This window comes from Orcinus orca, chromosome X, assembly GCF_937001465.1.
Source record: "Orcinus orca chromosome X, mOrcOrc1.1, whole genome shotgun sequence".
Taxonomy (NCBI): Eukaryota; Metazoa; Chordata; class Mammalia; order Artiodactyla; family Delphinidae; genus Orcinus; species Orcinus orca.
This window is the reverse complement of record NC_064580.1, coordinates 54,981,406-55,002,442: the sequence shown is the minus strand read 5'-3', so window position 1 is coordinate 55,002,442 and position 21,037 is coordinate 54,981,406.

The window sequence follows — 21,037 nt, the reverse complement described above, 5'->3', positions numbered from 1 at the left end:
TTTTGAATTTTATTTAATTTTACTCAGTTGATTAAAATTAAGTTTAAACAGCCACATGGGGATAATGGCTCTCATATTGGACCACACAGCTCTATAGGGTCCCCTCATCAGTTCCAGAAGAGGCAGGAGACGGGAAGAACTGCAGCTCATTTCTTTTCCTAGAAAGCATAAAACCTATTTCTGGTTGTTAAATCCCAATTGCATACCCTCTGGCTCAGTAATCCCACACCTAGCAATTTATTCTAAGGAAATAAGTCAAGGAAGCAAAAAGTTAATACACAGGGATATGCTTTCTGGTCTATGGGCAAAATTGGAATATTTGGCAGCCACTAAAAGGCATCATTATGAAGACTTGTGACATGGAAAATGTTGAAGATACTCCATGAAAAGGTATATACACTAGGATTGCAATTTCAAAATACACGTGCATGTGACTAAACAAAAGGAATTGGCAAGAGTACAGTTTCAAGGATCTTTGAGACCACTGAAGCCTGCCTAAGTGAAAGAGCCACAAAACTTTGGAAGGAAGCCCCTCTAGGGCACACTGATGCCCTCCCACTCACTCTCTACTCTCTGGTTCTCAGGTTCTGTCTAGCCATCATCCATTACTCAGATTAGGCATCTCCTTTATTCTGCCTCAGTAGCTGGCTTTCTCCTCTGCCCCAGCCCATCCCATGGTTACTCTTGCTCCACACCCTGGCCTCTGGCCTCTGACCTCAGCCTGCTTCTGTGTTCATTCTCTCTCCTTTCTTCAGCATTGCCTGTGGCTCCTGCCTCAAGAGGTGGCCCTCAATGGCACAGAACCACAGAAAGAATTATGTAAGGTGGGTAGGATGACAGGCGAAATTTTTCTTTCAATATTCAAAATTTTCTTTTCAAGTTATTATATTGCTTTTACCTTAGAAAAGGTTAAAGGGATGGGTGTTATTATCCCATCTGTAAAGAAGGAAATTGGGAGTTCAGGACGGTAAGTTGCAGTAAATGGGATGTTGTGATTTGAACCCAGGGCTCTCTAACACCACCCACTACTCCACACTGCCTGACTGGGGTTACCCAGACTAAGGGGCGTAAACATATTGAGGGTTCTCGGTATACCTGTTCACCTGCCTTGCAGAGGGATGATAGTGATTTGTACTGGTCAGTTAATCCACTACTTAGAGCCCCCTCCCATCTAGACTTCTATTCTCTTCCTCTAGATTGCATACAGTGCAGTCTAAACTTCACCTAGCCCTACCCCAATTTACAGATGGGAAAACTGAGATTCAGAGTGATATAGTGTCTCACCCTGACTCATACAGCCAGTTTGTGGCACTGCTAGGCCTAGAACCCATTTCTGCAGGCAGAGCCATAATTTGAAAGGAACATGGGCTTTAGATTCAGACGTGGGTATGATTCCTGGTTCTGCCCCTGACTAGCTATTTGCCCTTGGACAATAAGAATAACAACTATATTTATAGTTTAATTATATTCATTGAGCACCGATTATGCACCAATTATAGAAGGCTTGAAGATACATTCATTCAACAAATACTTATGGAACATTTATCATGTGCCAGCCACTGTACTAGGTGCTAGAGATAGAGCAGAGAACAGGACAGCCTGTGGACAGGAATCTTCATCTAATGAGGAAAATAGACCCTGAACACATGTAAAACTAAGTGATAAGTAATATGGTTGAAATGCAGAATGCAATGGAAGGACACACCAAAGGGTTCTAACATAGTCTGAGGGACACTGTAGTCAAGGGGGCTGTCACAGGAAGCTCCCCTGAGAAACTGAGAATGTGACATCTAAGCTAAGACCTGGAGAATGGGTCGGAGGTAGATGGTGGGTAGCAGGTAGACATAGAGGAGAGCAGTCCAGGCAGAGAGAATACTATTTGCAATGGCCCTAGAACAGAAAAGAATGTGGCACATTAGAGGAACTGAAAAAAGGTCAGTGTGGCTGGAACACCTACTGCAAGTGGGGTGTGTGTGTGTGCGTGTGCGCGCGCGTGCGCGTGCGCGTGTGCGTGCGCGTGTGTGTGTGTGTGTGTGTGTGTGGTGGGAGTTGTCTGAGATGAAACTAGGGAAGTTGCCAGAACACAACCTGGAGAGTGAGATGAGGAGCGAGTACTTTTATCTTCAGGAGAAGGGGGAATCATTGTAGAACTTTAAGCAGCAGGAGTGACATAATCGGATTATCTCTTTTCACTTCTCTCAGCCCTGGTCTCTTCATCAGTAACACAGGAATGATAATAGCACTTACCTTACAGGTTCTTTGCTGAGGGCTAAATGAGCTAAGACATGTAAAGTCCCCAAGCAGAGTATGTGGCACGTGGTGAGCAGTCAACAAATGATAGTACCTATCCCTCCCCACACTGCCCAACTCTTCTGCTATGGTTATCTCCTTTACCACAGTGGTTTAAATTTTGTTATAAAGAGCCTACAATGGGTAGGATGTGTGTATAATGTGTGTGTGTGTGTGTGTGTGCATATGCATGTGTGCACATGTACTAGCATGAGTAGCAAGGTATATTACCACTTATTAAGACTATAATAATAATCATTAACATAAGTCACCTCGTAATGTCAGTATGAATAATGGCATTTTATAGGGCTGGCCCAAGACTTCCTAATTTGTGATCAATTCAGTTAAGATGCTAGCGACTACTACTAAATGAAATCAGGGGTGAGAGGTCTCTCTCACTGACACTTCATAGAAATCAACATAGTACATCTTTCCCTGCTTGGATGAGTGCCTTTTATCTAATCCTCCCTCCTCCATCCATGTCCAATTCTGCTTATAGACAACCCCATGTTGTCGGGCAGGGGACACTGCAATCCCAGATTAAGTCAAAATAAACCAAAGGTTTTCACCTGGTGGGGTCACAGTTAAAGTGCTGCCTGGAACTGGAAAATCAAAGGCACAAAGGCTTCCTCAAAAGCACCGTGGTATTTCCTCTTCTTCAGGAGTAAGGCTGTCACCAGCAAAATGGCAGCTTTATCCTTTGGGTATGAGGGCCAGGGAGGCCACAATCCAAGGTGTTTTGGAGCCTTTTCCTATTGTCCACTGTGGCAAGAAATGGCAAGGACTAGGGACCCTGACTAAGGGGCAGAAGGGCTAAGACTCCTCGTTATGAGAAAGAAGCAGGGTCATGAAGATGGAGTTCAGAAATAGCCTCTATTTACTGCTATTTCTAAAGTCAGTTTCTCAGGGGCTGGCGGGGAGCCCGGCCCATGCTTTAGTGGAGGGACAGCGGTGTCACTGCAGCCTTTGACGGTACCACTGTTACCTCTCAGCAGTGGTTTACCAAGGGCCGGGCAGTGAGAGCAGTCCACCTCAGGTGCGGAAAATAAAGAGGTGCATTGTGTGCAGAGAAATAAAAAAAAAAAAGAACCAATTAAAGTTGGTCTGCTCTTTATTATCACCATGCACTGACAAGTCTAAACAATGTCCACTGAAGGACATCTGGACTGATTCCAGTTTTTGGCGATTATGAATAAAGCTGCTATGAATATGCAACTACGAGTTTTAGTGTGACCGTAAGTTTTCATTTCTCTAGGATAAATGACCAAGACTGCAATTGCTGGTTTGTGTGGTAATTGCATGCTTAGTGTTTTTTTTTTGTTTGTTTTGTTTTTTTTCGGTACGCGGGCCTCTCACTGCTGTGGCCTCTCCCGCCGCGGAGCACAGGCTCCGGACGCGCAGGCCCAGTGGCCATGACTCACGGGCCCAGCCGCCCCGCGGCATGCGGGATCCTCCCGGACCGGGGCACGAACCCGCGTCCGCTGCATCGGCAGGCGGACTCCCAACTACTGCGCCACCAGGGAAGCCCCATGCTTAGTTTTTTGAGAAACTGCCAAACTGTTTCCCAGAGCGGCTGTACCGTTTCACATGCCCGCCAACAATATATGAGTGATCTAGTTCCTCTATGCAGCCAGCCATTTTGCTTGAACTGTTTTAAAAGGTATATGGTGATACCTCAAAGTGATCTTAATTTGCATTTCCCTAGTGGCTAGTGATACTGAACATCTTCTCATGTACTTATTTGCCATCTGTATGTCCTTTTCCAAAAAATGTCTGTGCATGTCTTTGGCCCATTGGACTGTTTGTTTACTCAGGGCTGAGTATTGAGAACTCTTTATGTGTCCTAGATATGAGTGCTTTGTCAGATATGAGGTTTGCAAATATTTTCTCCCATTTATTAGCTTGCCTTTTCATCCTCTTAACCAGGTCCTTAGCAGAACACTTAAAACTGTTTTTTTGATGAAGTCCTATATATATATATATATATATATATATATATATATATATATATATAGGACTTCATAATATATATATATATATATTATGGATAATGCTCTGGTGTCATGTCTAAGAGTCTTCACTAAGCTCTAGGGTCTGCAAATTTTCTCCTATGTTATCTTCAGAAAGTTTTATAGTTACATTTATGTCTACAATCCACTCTGAGTTAACTTTGGTACAGAGTTTGAGGTTTAGGTTGAGATTCTTTTTTTTTTTTTGCTTATGGATATGCAATTGCTTCAGTACCGTTTGCTATAAAGACTGTCCTTCCTTTGTCGGATTACTTTTGCACCTCTGTCAAAAATCAGTTGGCCATACTGTGTGGGTCAATTTCTGGATTCTCAATTTTGTTCCAATTACCTATGTGTCTGTCCCTTTGTCAGTATCACACAATCTTTTTTTTTTTTTTTTTTTTTTTTTTTGTGGTACGCGGGCCTCTCACTGTTGTGGCCTCTCCCGTTGCGGGATGCGCAGGCTCAGCGGCCATGGCTCACGGGCCTAGTCGCTCCGCGGCATGTGGGATCTTCCCGGACCGAGGCACGAACCCGTGTCTCCTGCATCGGCAGGCGGACTCTCAACCACTGCGCCACCAGGGAAGCCCAGTATCACACAATCTTAATCACTGTAGCTATATAATAAGCTTTGAAATCAGGAAGAGTGATTTCTCCCATTTATTTTTATATCTCAAAATACTTTTGGCCATTCTAGTTCTTTTGCCTTGCCATATAAATTTTAGAATAATTTTGTCTATATCTACCAAAAATCTTTCTGGCATTTTGATGGGAATTTTATTAAATTTGTACGTCAGTTTGGGAGGATTGGCATCTTTACTATATTGACTCATCTTCCAAACCCTGGATACAGTGTCTCTCTCTATTTAGATCTCCTTTGATTTGTTTTATTAGCATTTTGTAGTTTTCAGCATAAAAGTCCTATGCATCTTTTGTTAAATCTTTGTTTCACTTAGGTATTTCATGTTTCTGAGTGCTTGTAAGTGGTTTCATGTTTTGTAATTATAGTTTCCACATGCATATTTGCTATTTGTTTTTAATGCTGATCTTACATTCTGCAATCTTGCTGACTCACGTATTAGATGTAGGAGTTTTTTGGTTTTTTGTTTTGTTTTTGACTTATCAGGATTCCCTACATAGACAAATCATGTTATCTGCAAACGAAAACAGTTTTATTTCTTCCTTTCCATCTTGTACGCCTTTTATTTACTTTCCTGCCTAATTGTCCTGCCTAAAACCTCTAGTGCTATATGGACTAGCGGTGCTGAGAGTGGACATCCTTGCCTTGCTCGTGATCTACGTAGGACAGCATTCATTCTTTGACAAGTAAGTGTATTGTTAGCTAGCTGAAGGGTATTTGTAGATGTACTTTATCAAGTTGAGAAAGTCCCCCCACCCCCATTCCTAGTTTTTAAAAGAGATTTTATCATAAATATGTGCTGACTTTTGTCAAGTGCTTTATCTGTATCAATTGACATAGTCATGCGATTTCTCTTCTTTAGCCTTTTGATATGATAAATAATATTGATTGATTTTTGAATAACAAACTAACCTTGCATCTCTGGAATAAACCCCTCTTGGTCATGGTGTCAATTCTTTTTTAATATATTGCCGAATTCTATTTGCTAATACTTTGATAACGATTTTTACATCTACAATCATGAAGGATATTAATTTATAATTTTCTTGTATTGTCTTTGCCTGAAATTGTTTCAGGGTATTAAGGGCTTCATAAAATAAATGGAGATGTGTTCTTTCCACTTCTGCTTTTTGGAGAGACTGTTAAGAAATAGGGTTAATTCTCTTTAACCATTTGTTAGAATTCTCCAGTGAAACCAAATGGGCATGGAGGTTCTGGTTTTGGGGGTTGTTACTTTACAAATTTAATTTTCTAAATAGTTTCAGGGTTATTCAAATTATCTATTTTATATCAGGTGAGTTGTGGTAGTGTTTTTTGAGAATCGGTCCATTTCATGTAACTTGTTTAATTTACACGAGTAGAATTGTTCATAGTATTCCTTTGCTATTCTTTTGAAGTCTGTGGGGTTGGTAGTGACATTTTCTGTTTCATTCCTGATGTCTGTAATTTGTGTCTTCTCTCTTTTTTCTTGGTTAGGGTTGCTAGAGGTTTTTCAATTTTATGTATTTTTTCAAACATTAAGCTTTCTGTTTCATTGATTTCCCTACTTTTCTTTCTGTTTTTAATCATCAGTATCTGCTCTTATCTGTATTATTTCCTGTTTTCTGCTTGCCTCGGTGTTATTTTGCTCTTCTTTTCTAGTTTCTTGAGGTAGGAGCTTAGATTATTAATTAGAGGCATTTCCTCTGTTCTAAAGTAAACATTGGTGCTAAAAATTTCCCTTTCACCACTGCTTCTGCATCATCCCATTTTGATATGTTCATTTTTCATTTTGATATGTTTCATTTTCACTCAGTTCAATGTATTTTTATTTCACTTGAGACTTCATCTTTGAAACATGCGTTATTTTAGATTTTTTTTATTATTATCTTTTTCCTGGTATTTTTTCTGACTTCTTGATTTCTAGTTTGACTTTATTAATGCCAGAGAACACACTGTATTTCCTGTCTTTTAAATTTGTTAAGAATTTTTTTTTGTATCCCAGAATATGGCCTATCTATATTGGTATATGTTCCATGGACACTTGAAAAGTATGTGTATCCTGTTGTTGGGTGGAATGTTCTATAAATGTTAATTAGATCCTGTCATTGATGGTGTTGTGGAGCTCTATACCCTTGCTGATTTTCTGTCTAGTTCCATCAAATGATAGACGTATGTTAAAGACCCCAGCTATAATTGTGGCTTTGTCTATTTCTTCCTTTGGTTCTGTCAGATTTGCCTCTCATATTTTACAGTTCTGTTGTTGGTGTATACCCATTTAGGACTGCTAGGTCTTCTTGGCAGACTGACACTTTTGTCATTATCTAATGTACCTCTCTGTACCTAGTAATTTTCTTTGCTCTGAAGTCTACTTTATCTGATATTAATATATCCATTCCTGCTTTCCTTGGATTAATGTTTCCATGGTATATCTTCTTTCATTATTTCAACATACCTATATCTTTATATTTGAAGTGAGATTCTTGTAGACAGCACATAGACGGGTCATATTTTTTAATCATCTTGGCTGACCAGTATTTGGATTGCAATATTTAGGCCATTTATATCCGGTGTACTTATTGATAAGTTAGAACTTAAGTGTATCATTTAATTTTTGTTTACTATTTGATCTCTCTCTTATTCGATTCTCTGTTTCCTTTTTGCTGCCTTCCTATCTTTAATTGAATGTGTTTTGGAATTACATTTTACCTATACTGTTTTTAAGTGTATCTCTTTCTATAGTTTTTTCAGTGGTTGCTCTAGGTATTATATTTCATAATTTATCATAGTCTTCTGTGTCATCTTTTTATTAGGGTGAGTGAAGAGTAGAAACATTACCTCCCTTTTTGCCCCCTTTACCCTCCACCATTTATAATATAACTATCTGAAATATTTCTCCTACATAAGAGTTATGTTTGTAGAGAACCATATTACTGCTTCCACCATCAGAAATGATTTAGAAAACTAAACAGGAGAAGGAAAATGTAATGTATTTTAATTATATTTTTACTCTTTCTCTTGGTTTTTCTTCCTTCCTGATATTCCATGTTGTCTTCTTTTAGGAAAGATTCCTTTAGCTATTATTATTTTAGGGTAGATCTGCTGGTGACAGATTCCCTTAGTTTTCTTCATCTGAGAATGTCTTAATTTATTCCTCATTCTTGATGGATATTTTTGCTACATGTAGTATTTGCGGTTGATAGTTCTCTTCTTTCAGGACTTGAAAAATCTTGTGCCACTTCCTTCTGGCCTCTATATTTTCTGATGAGAAATTCACTGTCATTCAAACTATTTTCACCTATAGGTAAGGTGTAATTTCTCTTTGACTTGTTTAAGGCATTCTTTGTCCCTAGTTTTCAGACATTAACCATGATGTGTCTTGGTGTGGATTTCTATGAGTCTATCCTCTCTGAATCACTTGGCGTATATCTCTTGACGAATCTGGAGAGTCTTCAGCCATTATTTCAAATATTTTTAAATTTCACCCTCTTTTTTCTCTGTAGATAAGGCCTCTCTGTTGTGTAATTCCTCTTCCTTCCTTCCTTATGCCTTCCTTCCCTTTTATCCCCATTTCCTACACCATTTACGCCCCACATAGGCAACCATTCAAAACTACTTAATGCCTATTTATTGTGTTGCATGTGCTCTTCTAAATGGTAAATTATTGATGTATATTAAGGAGAGAAAAGGAGAGGAAGGAGGAGAGGGAGAGGGAAAGAGAGTGTGTGTGTGTGTGTGTGTGTGTGTGTGAGAGAGAGAGAGAGAGAGAGATCTAGAGAGTGTGAGCATTATGGACTGAATCATGTCCCTCCAAAATTCATATGTTGAAGCCCTAATCCCCAATGTGAGTGTGTTTAGAGGGGGGCCTTTAGAGAGGTAATTAAGGTTAAATGAGGTCATAAATGTGGGACCCTAATCCAATTGGACTGGTGCCCTTTGAAGAAGAAGAAGACACACCAGAGGTTGCCTCCTCTCTGTCTCTACATGCACAGAGGAAAGGCCATGTGAAGACATAGCAAGAAGGCAGCTGACTATAAGCCAGGAAGAGAGCTCTCACAAGAAAGCAAATTTTCTTGCACTTTGACCATGGACTTCTAGCCTCCAGAACTGTGAGAAAAGAAATGTCTGTTGTTTAAGCCACCCAGTCTGTGGTATTTTGTTGTGGAAGACTGAGCAGATTAACACAGATTTTGGTACCATGAAGTGGGGTACTACTTTAATAAAAACCTAAAAATGTGGAAGTGTATTTGGAACTAGATGAGGAGTAGAGGCTGGGAGAGGTTTCAGGCGCATGCTAGAAAAAGCCTATATTGCATTGAAGTGACTGTTGGTAGAAACATGGACATTAACGATGCTCCTGGTGAGGTCTCAAAGAGAAAAGAGGAACGTGTCATTAGAAACTGGAGAAAAGGTGATCCTTATTATAAAGTGGCAAAGAATTTGGCTGAATTTTGTTCTAGTCTTCTGTGGAAGGTAGAGCCTGTGAGCAATGAAATTAGATATCTAGCTGAGGAGATTTTTACGCAAAGTGGTGAATGTGAAGCTCAGCTGCTTATAGTAAAATGCAAGAGGAGAGAGAGAAATCAGCAGAATCATTAAGCAAGATGAACCAGAACTTGAAGATTTGAAAAATTCTCGTTCTATCCATATTGCAAAAAATATAAAGCATCTTCTGGAGAGAACACCAAGGATGTGGCTAGAAAACCACTCCTTGAGGAGATTACTCATTATTTTAATTAGGTATCTCAGCAGAAGTCAGGAACAGAGATGGGATTATACAAGCACAGGCACTGTCAGCATGGACCAAGGGGAGCAGAGGGAGGATGAAATAAAGGAAAGTTTTTGGAATCTACAAGGCAGGACAATAGAGTTACTTAGCTGCAAACATGCTTCATCCTTCAAGTAAAGGAAAGAATGACACCAAAGGTGATTAAGAGATCATCAGGGCTGCCATTCCCACCATTGGGTCTAGACCTAACAGGCCCTGGGGGCAAGGCTGTTGCCTCCTCAGTTTCAGTAGGACAGGCTTCCCCTGACTAGTGCCTCAGGAGAAAGGCAACAGCAAAGGGCTGTGAGGGTGGGGGTGATACTGCCCAAAGCATCCAGCCAAAGATTATTCTCCAGTCTGAAAAATCTAATGAAATTTGCCTTGCTAAGTTTTGCACTTTCTTGGGATCTATCATCCCTCTCTTCTTTCTGGTTTCTCCCTTTTCAAAAGGGAATGCCTATCCTATGCTTGTCCTATTACTATACTTGGGAAGCAGATCATTTGTCTGGTTTCACAGCTGGAGGGGAATTTCGCCCTTTGGATGAATCATAACTCACGTCTCATCCAAACCTAAATTAGGTGATATTTAGATGAGACTTTTGACTGGACATAGGTTCTGGAGCACATTAAGACATTTGGGGCTGTTGGGAAGGGATGAATGAATTTTGCATGTGAGAAAGACATGCATTTGGTGGGAGGCATAGGGAGGAATGTTATGGAATGCATTGAGTCCCCTAATATACATATGTTCAAGCCCTAACCCGCAAAGTACTTTGAGAGAACTTTCAGGGAGGTATAAGGTTAATCTCCAAAATATTTGGAGAGAGAATTTTAGGGAGGTGTAAGGTTAAATGAGGTCATCACAGTAGAGCCTTAATCTGGTTGTATTGACGTCCTTATAAGTAGAGGAAGGGACGCATGAGCTCTTTCTGTCTCCACACAAGACCAGAGGAATGGCCAAATGAGGACACGGGGAGGAAGCAGCCATCTACAAGACAGGAAGAGAGCCCTTACCAGAAATCAAAATTTCTGGTATCTATATCGTGAATCTCTAGCCTCCAGAATTGTGAGAAAATAAATGTCTGCTATTTAAGCCACCCAGAATGTGTTATTGCTTTGTGGCAGAATAAGCTGACTAATACACGTGTGCCTGGGCACACGCGTGCGTGCGCACACACACACACACACACACACACACGCACACACACGGTATAGACTAATGATAACATATAGTTTTCACATGGCACTCTGATGTTAAGATACAGGATTCCTTGCTTCTAAGTGTGGTCATCCACCACATATTACCTGTCCACCCTTCCAAGGATAAACTCTCACTTTGTTTCTATATCCCCCCTCCACAAACAATACTTTGATGAATTTTCTTGTACCTGTCTGAGTAAATTTAGGGGGCTATATCCCAGGAGTGGGAAATCTGGCGCACAGGTAACGTGTATTCTTATTTCATGTAAGCAGTGCCAATTTGCTGTGCAAGATGGCTACACCATTTCACACTCCCACCAGTAGTGCATGAGGGCACCTGTTATCTGTGCTTGTACTCAGAAAGGAGGAACAATGGGGAAGCTTAGGGGATGCCCCAACTGGAGACCTGTAACAGAATGCACCCTGAGCTGGTCTCATTTCTCTCTTAAACAACCTCTGCCTGACTCACCCAGCAGCTCTATCTTACCACCATCAAGATCTGATTAAGAGCTTTGACTAGTTATTGCTGCTCTGCCCACCCCCATGCCCCATCCCTGATCTCTGGGGGTTAAATAGAATTTTATCTGGAGCTCTCTGTATGTATTTGGGCATTTTCAGTGAAGCCAAGCCCTTGGCACAGACGGCAGACAAGTGATTCACATACAGCCAGTGGGACTCACAGACCAATGTGGGTAGGACCTGAGCACATGTGACTCTCCAGGCTGGGAGGGACCTTCAAAGGCATCTATCGTCCCTTTGCCAACCACTGCTTAAGTGCTTTCTATAACATCACTTCCAAGTGTTCAATTAGGCCTTCCTTGAACAACGTAGTCACAGAGCTCTCACTATTTCTCTAGACAATCCATTCCTTCTATAGGCAGCTCCAACAATTTGAAAACCCTAGGGTCACACAGAACACAGATCAGATGCTCCTTGTCCCCCCCACCTTATTCATTTTCCCCCCGTCCATAATAATAGAACCTCTGATTTTCATCTGGGCATGTGACACCTTGACTAAGGGCTGTATTTCCCTCTCTCCTTTGCAGCTGTTTGTGGCCATGTGACAATGTTCTGGCCAGTGGGATGAAAACACATGTGATATGTGCAACATCTAGGCTGTGACCCTAAAGGGAAGGAGTGTGCCATTCACTTCTCCTTTGCCCTCTTCCCACTGCCTAACATGTATACACAACATCAAGTCATCTTCAACCCTGTAGATGAAGGCTACACCCTGCACATGGTGAAGCAACAATATAAAAAGAGCCTGAGTCCCCAACATGGAATAACCACACAAACCACAGGTCACTTGTTCCCAGACTGATAATGTGAGAGGGAAATGAACTTCTGTCTTGTTTTAACCACTGTTAATTTGGAAGCAAGTTGGATTAGCTTTACCAATGAACATCCCAGTTAATTGGCTACTGTATTTAATTGAATCTAAAATGCCATTGGACATAGGGTACACATTATCTTATGGACTACTGAGAGAAAAATGCTACCTATTATATTATGACAAAATGTTTTCTTTTAATTTAAATGTTCATTTAATAGTTTTTGAAAGAGCTCTGGTAGACTGATTTAAGACACTATTTTAATCAGACTTTTCTAGTCTGAGTCATTTCTCATACACAATAACTTTTTATTTCAAGGGAAAACCATGATGAACTCGTTTTGAAGATACTTTAAATGTCAATTAAACTCAACACATACAGTGATAATCATGCACATAATTCAATTGAAGGGATGATAATATGAACAGCCATGGCCAAGTTCACATGTGCTCATGCGTGAACAGTAACACAATTCCCTCTTGGCCAATGGCAGTTGTAAGGTAGAATTGTATTTAACACACATCCTGACTTTAGATTTTTAAAATATAAAATATGTGTGTATTAAATGGTGAAATCTGGTCCTTTAAAACCAAATTTTGGGAATAACTTTCACTTCCACTCTAGTCAAGATAGAGTAACAGGGACCAGATTTACCCACCTGTGCAAAATAACTAAAAGCAAAACAAACAAAAACAGCAAGACAAAATATATGAAAAAAACTCAAGTCATTGGACATCAGGCAAGTAAGGTCAGTGATCTCTGAGAGGTGGAAAAGCTTAGATGAGCCTGAAGATTGCCCCATCCTACTGCCTAGAGAAATATTCTAGACTGCAAGACAGGGACGGGGAACTCAGACAGAGCCTGGACATCTCCCTCAATTGAGGAAATGGAGATATGAGTCTGGAGAAGCCAAGAAACCTGGAGTTCACAGGAGTTTTGGAGAGGGGAGACCTGTGTAGAGAGAGAATGTTTACAATTTTCAGAGGCTCCCCCTCAAGTACTCACTGAATTATTGATCAGCACATGTGTGTAAGGAAACTAACTACCTGAAGCCAAGGAAAGAACCACCTCAAAGCATTTGAGAAAACAGTGATCAGAGCCCACAAAGGGCTGATAATAGTTTTGCTTTCACTTTACAGGTAAATAAAGCAAAGAAAAAACAAAAAATGAAAAAAAAAACACAAAAAGAACCCACCACTACTTTGCTTATGACCTATAATGAAACTGTAAGCAACTTTCAAGCAAGGAACAGATTGATTAACAGATCAACTATTACATGAACTCTTGCTTTCAATATTCATTGCACAATTATCATTCTTCTCCTCCCTTTTCACTTCATGTTGTTTTAGTTATTTTTTTACCCATGGTTTTACCTCATGTTATTTCACTTTTTATTTTTTCATGTCCAGTTTTTTCTGTGTCACTTCATGATGGTCATAGTCATGCTTTGTATTGGTAGGACTGTGTTTAGATACAACTCAGGTTCTTCTGACTCTGCCTGTGTCTCTTAATATCACTGTTCATTATCTGTAGTTATTGCAGCAGCTATGTGAACTAACTTTGCCAGGTACATTCAAAAGCTATGGAACAGGAATAATTTTCCAAAAATGAAGTTCATTAAATACTGTATTAGTGTCTTAAGAGACTTCTTCAGAATCACTCTCCATGGAAATATTGTCTAACCTGAGGGTCTCCAGTGTCCTCATTCAACTTAAGTTTGAAAATGAACAAGTGATATGGCCCCAAGGTGGCTTCCAGAATAAAAGATTATAGGTTATAAATGTGTGAAATCAAATGACCTTTGCAATGCTACTGACATCTATACCTCCATCATCTGGACCTTAAAAATAATAGACAAATGAATGGAATTATGCTTGGAATTTCTTATCCTCCCAAATCTGTAGCATCTCAGTTCCACAAAAAGGAAGTGCTGACTTTCTGATAGTTTCTACTGTACCATCAAAGAATAGGAAACTCTTTGGCAGCGAGGTCTTTTCCCCTTTATATTGAAGAGGCTCATCTAATAAAGCTGTCTCCTTAAATTAGAGGCCTGTCCTTGTATCTTTGCAGGGACGATCATTTGTGATATTTAGAGACAATGAAGTTAGGAACCTCCTTACAGTCTGAGCATTAGTGAATTCTTCTGGGTAGGTGAGAAAATGAAGGAAATGAGGTTGCTGGTCCAGGCTGTGGGTTGTCCCTTTGTAAGCCGAAGAGGTTGGAAGTCAAATCCTAGATCCATTCTTATTCTGATGGTCTATCTCTGTCTCAGTCCTTAGCCTAATGGACAAAGAGCAGGACAGAGGTTGCTTCTAGGACCATAAAGAGCTAGCTTCCCTGGTGCCTCATTCCACCTGAGCCCACTTATCTCAGTGTCCCAACAAAGAATCCCTCAGGAATTGGACACTGCTGAGAGGAACAGGAAAAGGACAGACAACTCCCAGAGGTGTGGTTTGGGTTAAGATGGGAGTAGGAGAGAGGCACAGGATAGCAAGGATGCTATCCTGTGGTAGGCTCAAAGAATCGCAAGGGACATCATCCAAAACTCCCAGCCGGAGGACACCTCTGCTGTAAATTCCCTTAAATCCAACCAGCAGTTACCCAGCACCTCCTCTGTGCCACTCTAGACACTGGGACAAAATAATAAATAAGGTCAAGGCTCCCATTATTAAGGGGTGCACCTCTCCAGAACCCAGAGCTGGGCAAATTGTTCTTGCCTGAACCTCAAATCATCTTTTCACTTCCTAAGAGGCAAAAGCCTAAAATTAAACCAGTTCCCCCACCTCCCGCCTGGCTTGCAGTTGGTGTGTGGCTTCAGGACTAGCAGTGGTGGGGGTGGGAGGAACAGGACAGAGGCAACTAGGATGAGGTGACATGATTTCATTTGCCACATTTCTCTGTTTGTGGGCGTACCCACGTGACCACATCCCCCTAGAAAATGTTGAACAGTTCCAAGCTGCGCTCATTTGCTGAGCAAGACTGCACCAAGAGTGAGCTTCTGTAGCTGCAGCAGTCCCCTGCTGGCACGCTGCCACCCCCCACCACACACAAACACACACACACACATACACGATGCCTTGCACCCTTGAAACGGGCATCATCCAGAGCCCAGCCCAGTGCCGAGAGTCTGTGAACCACACAGCTAGGGGGCCTGCTCACTCTTCAGGTGAAAAGATGGGTGGGTGGTGGGGCTTTGGCACTGGCTAAAGAAGCTGGTCTGCGGGGTGGGATGGGGAGTCAAGAGAGAAAGAAATAGCTCCAAGTGTGAGAAAACACTTGTAAGGATGAGTTCTGTTTGTGCGTGTGGGTCCCGCTGTACTTGCAAGGCTTTGGGGGAGCCGTGTTGGACTCCAGATGGGAAAAGTGCTGTGGACTGGGAGTCCAGAAGCCTGGGGTTGCTCCCCAACCCAGCCTCAACCTTGCAGCTTAACCTTGAGCAAGAAAGCTTTATTAACTTCTCCAAACCTTAGTTTTCCCATTTGCAAGAACCAGTCTCAGACTCTTGTCTTTTCCAGCTAGTAATGCACCTGAGGGCACCCAAGCAATGTGCACCTGTGCCAAGGGCTGTGGAATTGAGGCACGGTGAAAGAGCCCATCCCATAGGGGCGAAGGCCGTCTCCAGAATGGGAATGGAGTATGTGGGGGCGAAGCTGGGACGTTCAGCCCCACGGCACCCTTGTGCGGATCCAGATGCTGCTGTGCACACAGTTGGGGTCCGTTGGCCCTCCCACTCCCAGGGCTGCTGAGTCCTTCCAACTGGGCCAGCATCCTTTTGGCATTCCTGTGCCCTACCTATGGCAGAGGGACCCCAAATTGCTAGATATAGCTCCCCAGAATGCCTAGGCTCCTCCCTGTCCACCCTCTCCCCAAGATGCACCTGCTCTGGGATCACTGCGGGAAAGGGAGGGGGAGGGGAAGAGAGCGCAAGAACAGTCAGGGAGGAAAGGGGTGTCTGTATGTGTGGTGAGGGGGTGAGAGAATACAGCGGGGAATTCTCAGGCGTCCAGCCCGTGCCAAAGACATGATCTGAAGCCCCAAGCTTCCACTCTCAATTCACGAGGGATCCCCACCACTGTCCTTGAGGTAACAGCTGAGAGACCACGCCCCACCTGGAAAAGGGGTGGGTAAGCAAGAGGCTCACCCTCCTGGAGCCCAGAGGCCATAATCCTCCAGTCTAAACCTGAGAGTGCTTTTGAGACACACAGGTTTCATCCCACCTTGAGATAGGAGTGGAGGAGGGAGGGAAAGGCAAGGTGAAGTGGGGTGGAGATGGCATAGGATGGTCCCCATTAGTCCAAATCCTTATCTGGCAGCTCCGTCTGACAACAGTGGCAGCTGCACCAACCATCTGAATGGCGGAGAAGCCTGGAAGGGGAGGGAATCACCCTGAGGACTTTATGCTTCCAACGCAAGGTACCCTGGGGAAGAGTGGAGCCAGGGAAGGGCATAAGCCCCCAGCTCTTCCCACCTTTTGAATCCTAGACTGTGGTCCTTTGTCTTCATTGGGCAAGGACAGGGTAGTGCACCTACCTTTAAAGCAACTAGCTTTTGCTACCCCTGCTAGCAATGCACTTTCACCTGCCCTTACTTGCAAGTGGTAATAATTTCCCTTTTACAGTATCTACCACCTCCAGTTCCCATCAACAAGTAACTATCAGGACTCCAACCCTTTGCAGGACCTGAGATGGATTTCCAAGAAGAAATGACCCTCAGTGAGGTTGTCTGGTCGGGCAGAGAGGCCACCATTACAGCGATTGAGCCACTCCTCCTTTCAGTATCTTCTCCTATATGTGGGGGTTTTAGGTTAGCCAGAAGCTGTAGGGCTCAGTTTTCATAAGAGATACACACACACTCATGAATTGACAACTCATGGTACAGTCAGAAGCTAAATAAGGTATCGCCATAACTTCTCACTATGTCACTTAATTTACTACTTTTTCACTTGATTCTCCTTCCCCCAGACATTAAAATGGAAATCAGTGTACACCAGCCAACAGTCCTGATTGGGGATGGGAGGAAGTAATCTGCTAAAGAAAGATATCTAGACTCAGGCAGAGAAACAGTTTTACAGATTGTTATGGGAGAATAAAGAGGTGACAGTGATCTTCAATGCGTGGTTTTCAAAGATGGTGCCTAAGCATGTCCAGACCTGAAATTCAACCCTTCCTTTCTAGTGGCCCTAAGTGGAGAGGAGCTCAGCATTAGACTAGGGAAGTGTGCTGGTGCCTGCCCCTCCTTAGTAACACAGCTTCAGATAGCAGTGAGGTACCTTAAAGTTAGCCTAGGAACTATAGCCCTATAAAATTTGCCTGGGGACTTAGTGCTTCAGTGTGAGGCTGCTTTAAGGGCAATGGTGTTATTTTGTTTTTGTTTTAATACCATCTTTGTTTAAAAAGCTTTATAGACACAAGTTAGATGGAAGACATTTTCATTGCCACCTATGCTAAAGTAAAATTAAAACACACAACAACTACCAACTACTCTTACAAACATATACAAAAGAGAAAGTTTTAAGCCATGGAGTCTCAATTTCTGTTTTTAGGTTTTATTCACATCTATTGAAGTCAAATCCATAAGCAGTAAGAAATATATTATTCCTTGGGCAAGAGTCAGAGGGAATGGAGGAGGGGTATGACAGGAGGGAGCAAAGATGAGAGCAAATACTCAGAGGCAGCAGTAAGTGATCAATTTGTGTTGGTTTTACCAAGTTTCTGGAAACTCTTCAGATGCTGGATTTCAGGAATGAGAAAAGAACAAGCTAATCATACGCTTGAATATGTGACACCAGCAGATGGGACTTAAGCTTTCACAAATGCACCTGAGGCAGGCTACTGAAGCAAGGAGGCTGAAGGCCTTATATGTATCTGTAGCTAAATCCCTCCCCTCCGTACACAACTCACACACACACTTAAGTTTGATGAATCTTTGTTGAATTCACTTGAACTCAAGGAATAAGTACCCAAAATTGACATAGGAATGATTCCATATTCCCTGTCCCTCTGAATCTCTGCTTAGATCATAAATAAGACTAAACAGAGGAAATGGGACAGGGCATTGTATAGAATTAAACTCACTAACTGGCTTATTTAAAGCTTCATTTTACATGTCCTCTGTTATTCGGAAACACATCTGTACGTTTAATGAATGACTTGTATGGCTAATTCTGAAAGCCCATTCTGATGCAAATAATTGTTCATTCATGTGATTTGATAGTGGGAAGAACAAGACTCCAGGTTTATTTTTCTTCTGTGGGCTACACAATTACATTAATAAAATTTCAGTTTTGGAGGGCAAAGCTGGGAGGTGGGGTGGATAGCTGAGTCGGTACAATTTTAAAGGTTCTTTGAAAAGGAGTTTGCCAAAGCATACTACTTGCCTTGTTTTTCAAGGCCAGCTCAACAGCAACTCTCTGAGCCAGATGACTACCTCATGCTGAATATTTAATCCATGACTAACTGGCAGTGGAAATTGATATTTCATTCTCTGTTGCAAGCAGTATATCACTTAGAAATGCAAAACATGTCTCCCATCTTCCTAGTTCGACTCAGCCTTTTAAACTGGAAAATAAGGGGACTAAATAAACTGTTTAAAGCCTTTTCCAGCTATGACATTCTACAATTTTATGCTTCTGTGAAACTCTAAGATATACCTCCAACTACACAGGTCCCTTTAATGAAGCCAGAAACAGATCTGGAAGGGCGATTGGTATTTTATAAAGAATTATTTGGCCTTTTAGGGGAGGAGCATACAGAGGGTCTGCAACATATCTCTGCATCTTTTGCCTGTCACGCTCCACCAGGATACATGGCTCATTTCAAAACCACAGCTATGCAAACTAAAGAATGTCACTTGCCATCTAGTTCTTCTTTTAATATCCTTATTGGAGTATAATTGCTTTACAACGTCGTGTTAGTTTCTGCTCTAAAACAAAGTGAATCAGCTATGTGTATACATATATCTCCATACCCCCTCCCTCTTGAGCCTCTCTCCCACTCTCCCTTTCCAACCCCTCTAGGTCTTCACAAAGCACGGAGCTGATCTCCCTGTGCGATGCAGCAGCTTCCCACTAGCCATCCATTTTACATTTGGTAGTATATATATGTCAATGCTACTCTCTCACCTCATCCCAGATTCCCATTCCCCCACCAAGTCCTCAAGTCTATTTTCTACATCTCCGTCTTTATTCCTGCCCTGCGACTAGGTTCATCAGTATTGGTTTATTTAGATTCCATTTATGTTCGTTAGCATCCAGTATTGGTTTTACTCATTCTGACTTACGTCATTCTGTATGACAGACTCTAGGTCCATCCTCATTACAAAAGACTCAATTTAGTTCCTTTTTAAGGCTGAGTAATATTCCATTGTGTATATGTGCCCCATCCTCTTTATCCATTCATCTGTTGATAGACACTTAGGTTGCTTCCATGTCCTGGCTATTGTAAATAGTGCTTCAATGAATATTGTGGTGCATGTCTCTTTTGGAATTATGGTTTTCTCAGGGTATATGCCCAGTGGTGGGATTGCTGGGTCACATGGTAGTTCTATTATTAGTTTTATAAGGAACTTCCATACTGCTCACCATAGTGGCTGTATCAATTTACATGACCACCAACAGTGCAACAAGGTACCCTTTTCTCCACACCCTCTCCAGCATTTATTGTTCCTAGATTTTTTGATGCTGGCCATTCTGACAGGTGTGTGGTGATACCTCATTGTGATTTTGATTTGTATTTCTCTAATGATTAATGATGTTGAGCATCTTTTCATGCATTTGTTGGCAATCTGTATGTTTACTTAGAAGAAATGTCTATTTAGGTATTCCACCCATTTTTGGATTGGGATGTTTGTTTTTCTGATATTGAGCTGAATGAGCTGCTTGTATAATTTGAAGATTAATCCTTTGTCAGTTGCTTCGTTTGCAAATATTTCCCCCATTATAAGGGCTGTCTTTTCATCTTGTTTATGGTTTCCTTTGCAGTGCAAAAGCTTTTAAGTTTCAATAGGTCCCATTTGTTTATTTTTGATTTTATTTCCATTTCTCTAAGAGGTGGGTCAAAAAGGATCTTGCTGTGATTTATTTCATAGAGTGTTCTGCCTATGATTTCCTCTAAGAGATTTATAGTGTCTGACCTTACATTTAGGTCATTGATCCATTTTGAGTTTCTCTTTGTATGTGGTGTTAGAAAGTGTTCTAATTTCATTCTTTTACATGAAGCTGTCCAGGTTTCCCAGCTCCACTTATTGAAGAGGCTATCTTTTCTCTGTTGTATATTCTTGCCTCCTTTGTCAAAGATAAGTTGACCATATGTGTGTGGGTTTATCTCTGGGCTTTCTATCCTGTTTCATTGATCTATATTTCTGTTTTTGTGCCAGTACCATACTGTCCTGATTACTGTAAATTTGTAGTATAGTCTGACGTCAGGGAGTCTGATTCGTCCATTTTTCTTTCTCAAGATTGCTTTGGCTATTTGGGGGCTTTGGTGTTTCCATACAAATTGTAAAATTTTTGTTCTACTTCTGTGAAAAATGCCATTGGTAGCTTGACAGGGATTGCACTGAATCTGTAGATTGCTTTGGGTGGTATAATCATTTTCACAATGTTGACTCTTCCAATCCAAGAATGTGGTATATCTCTCCATCTGTTTGTATCATCTTTCATTTCTTTCACGAGTGTCCTATAGTTTTCTGCATACAGGCCTTTTGCCACCTTAGGTAGGTTTATTCCTAGGTATGTTTTTCTTTCTGTTGTAATGGTAAATAGGAGTGTTTCTGTAATTTCTCTTTCAGATTTTTCATCATTAGTGTATAGGGATGCAAGAGA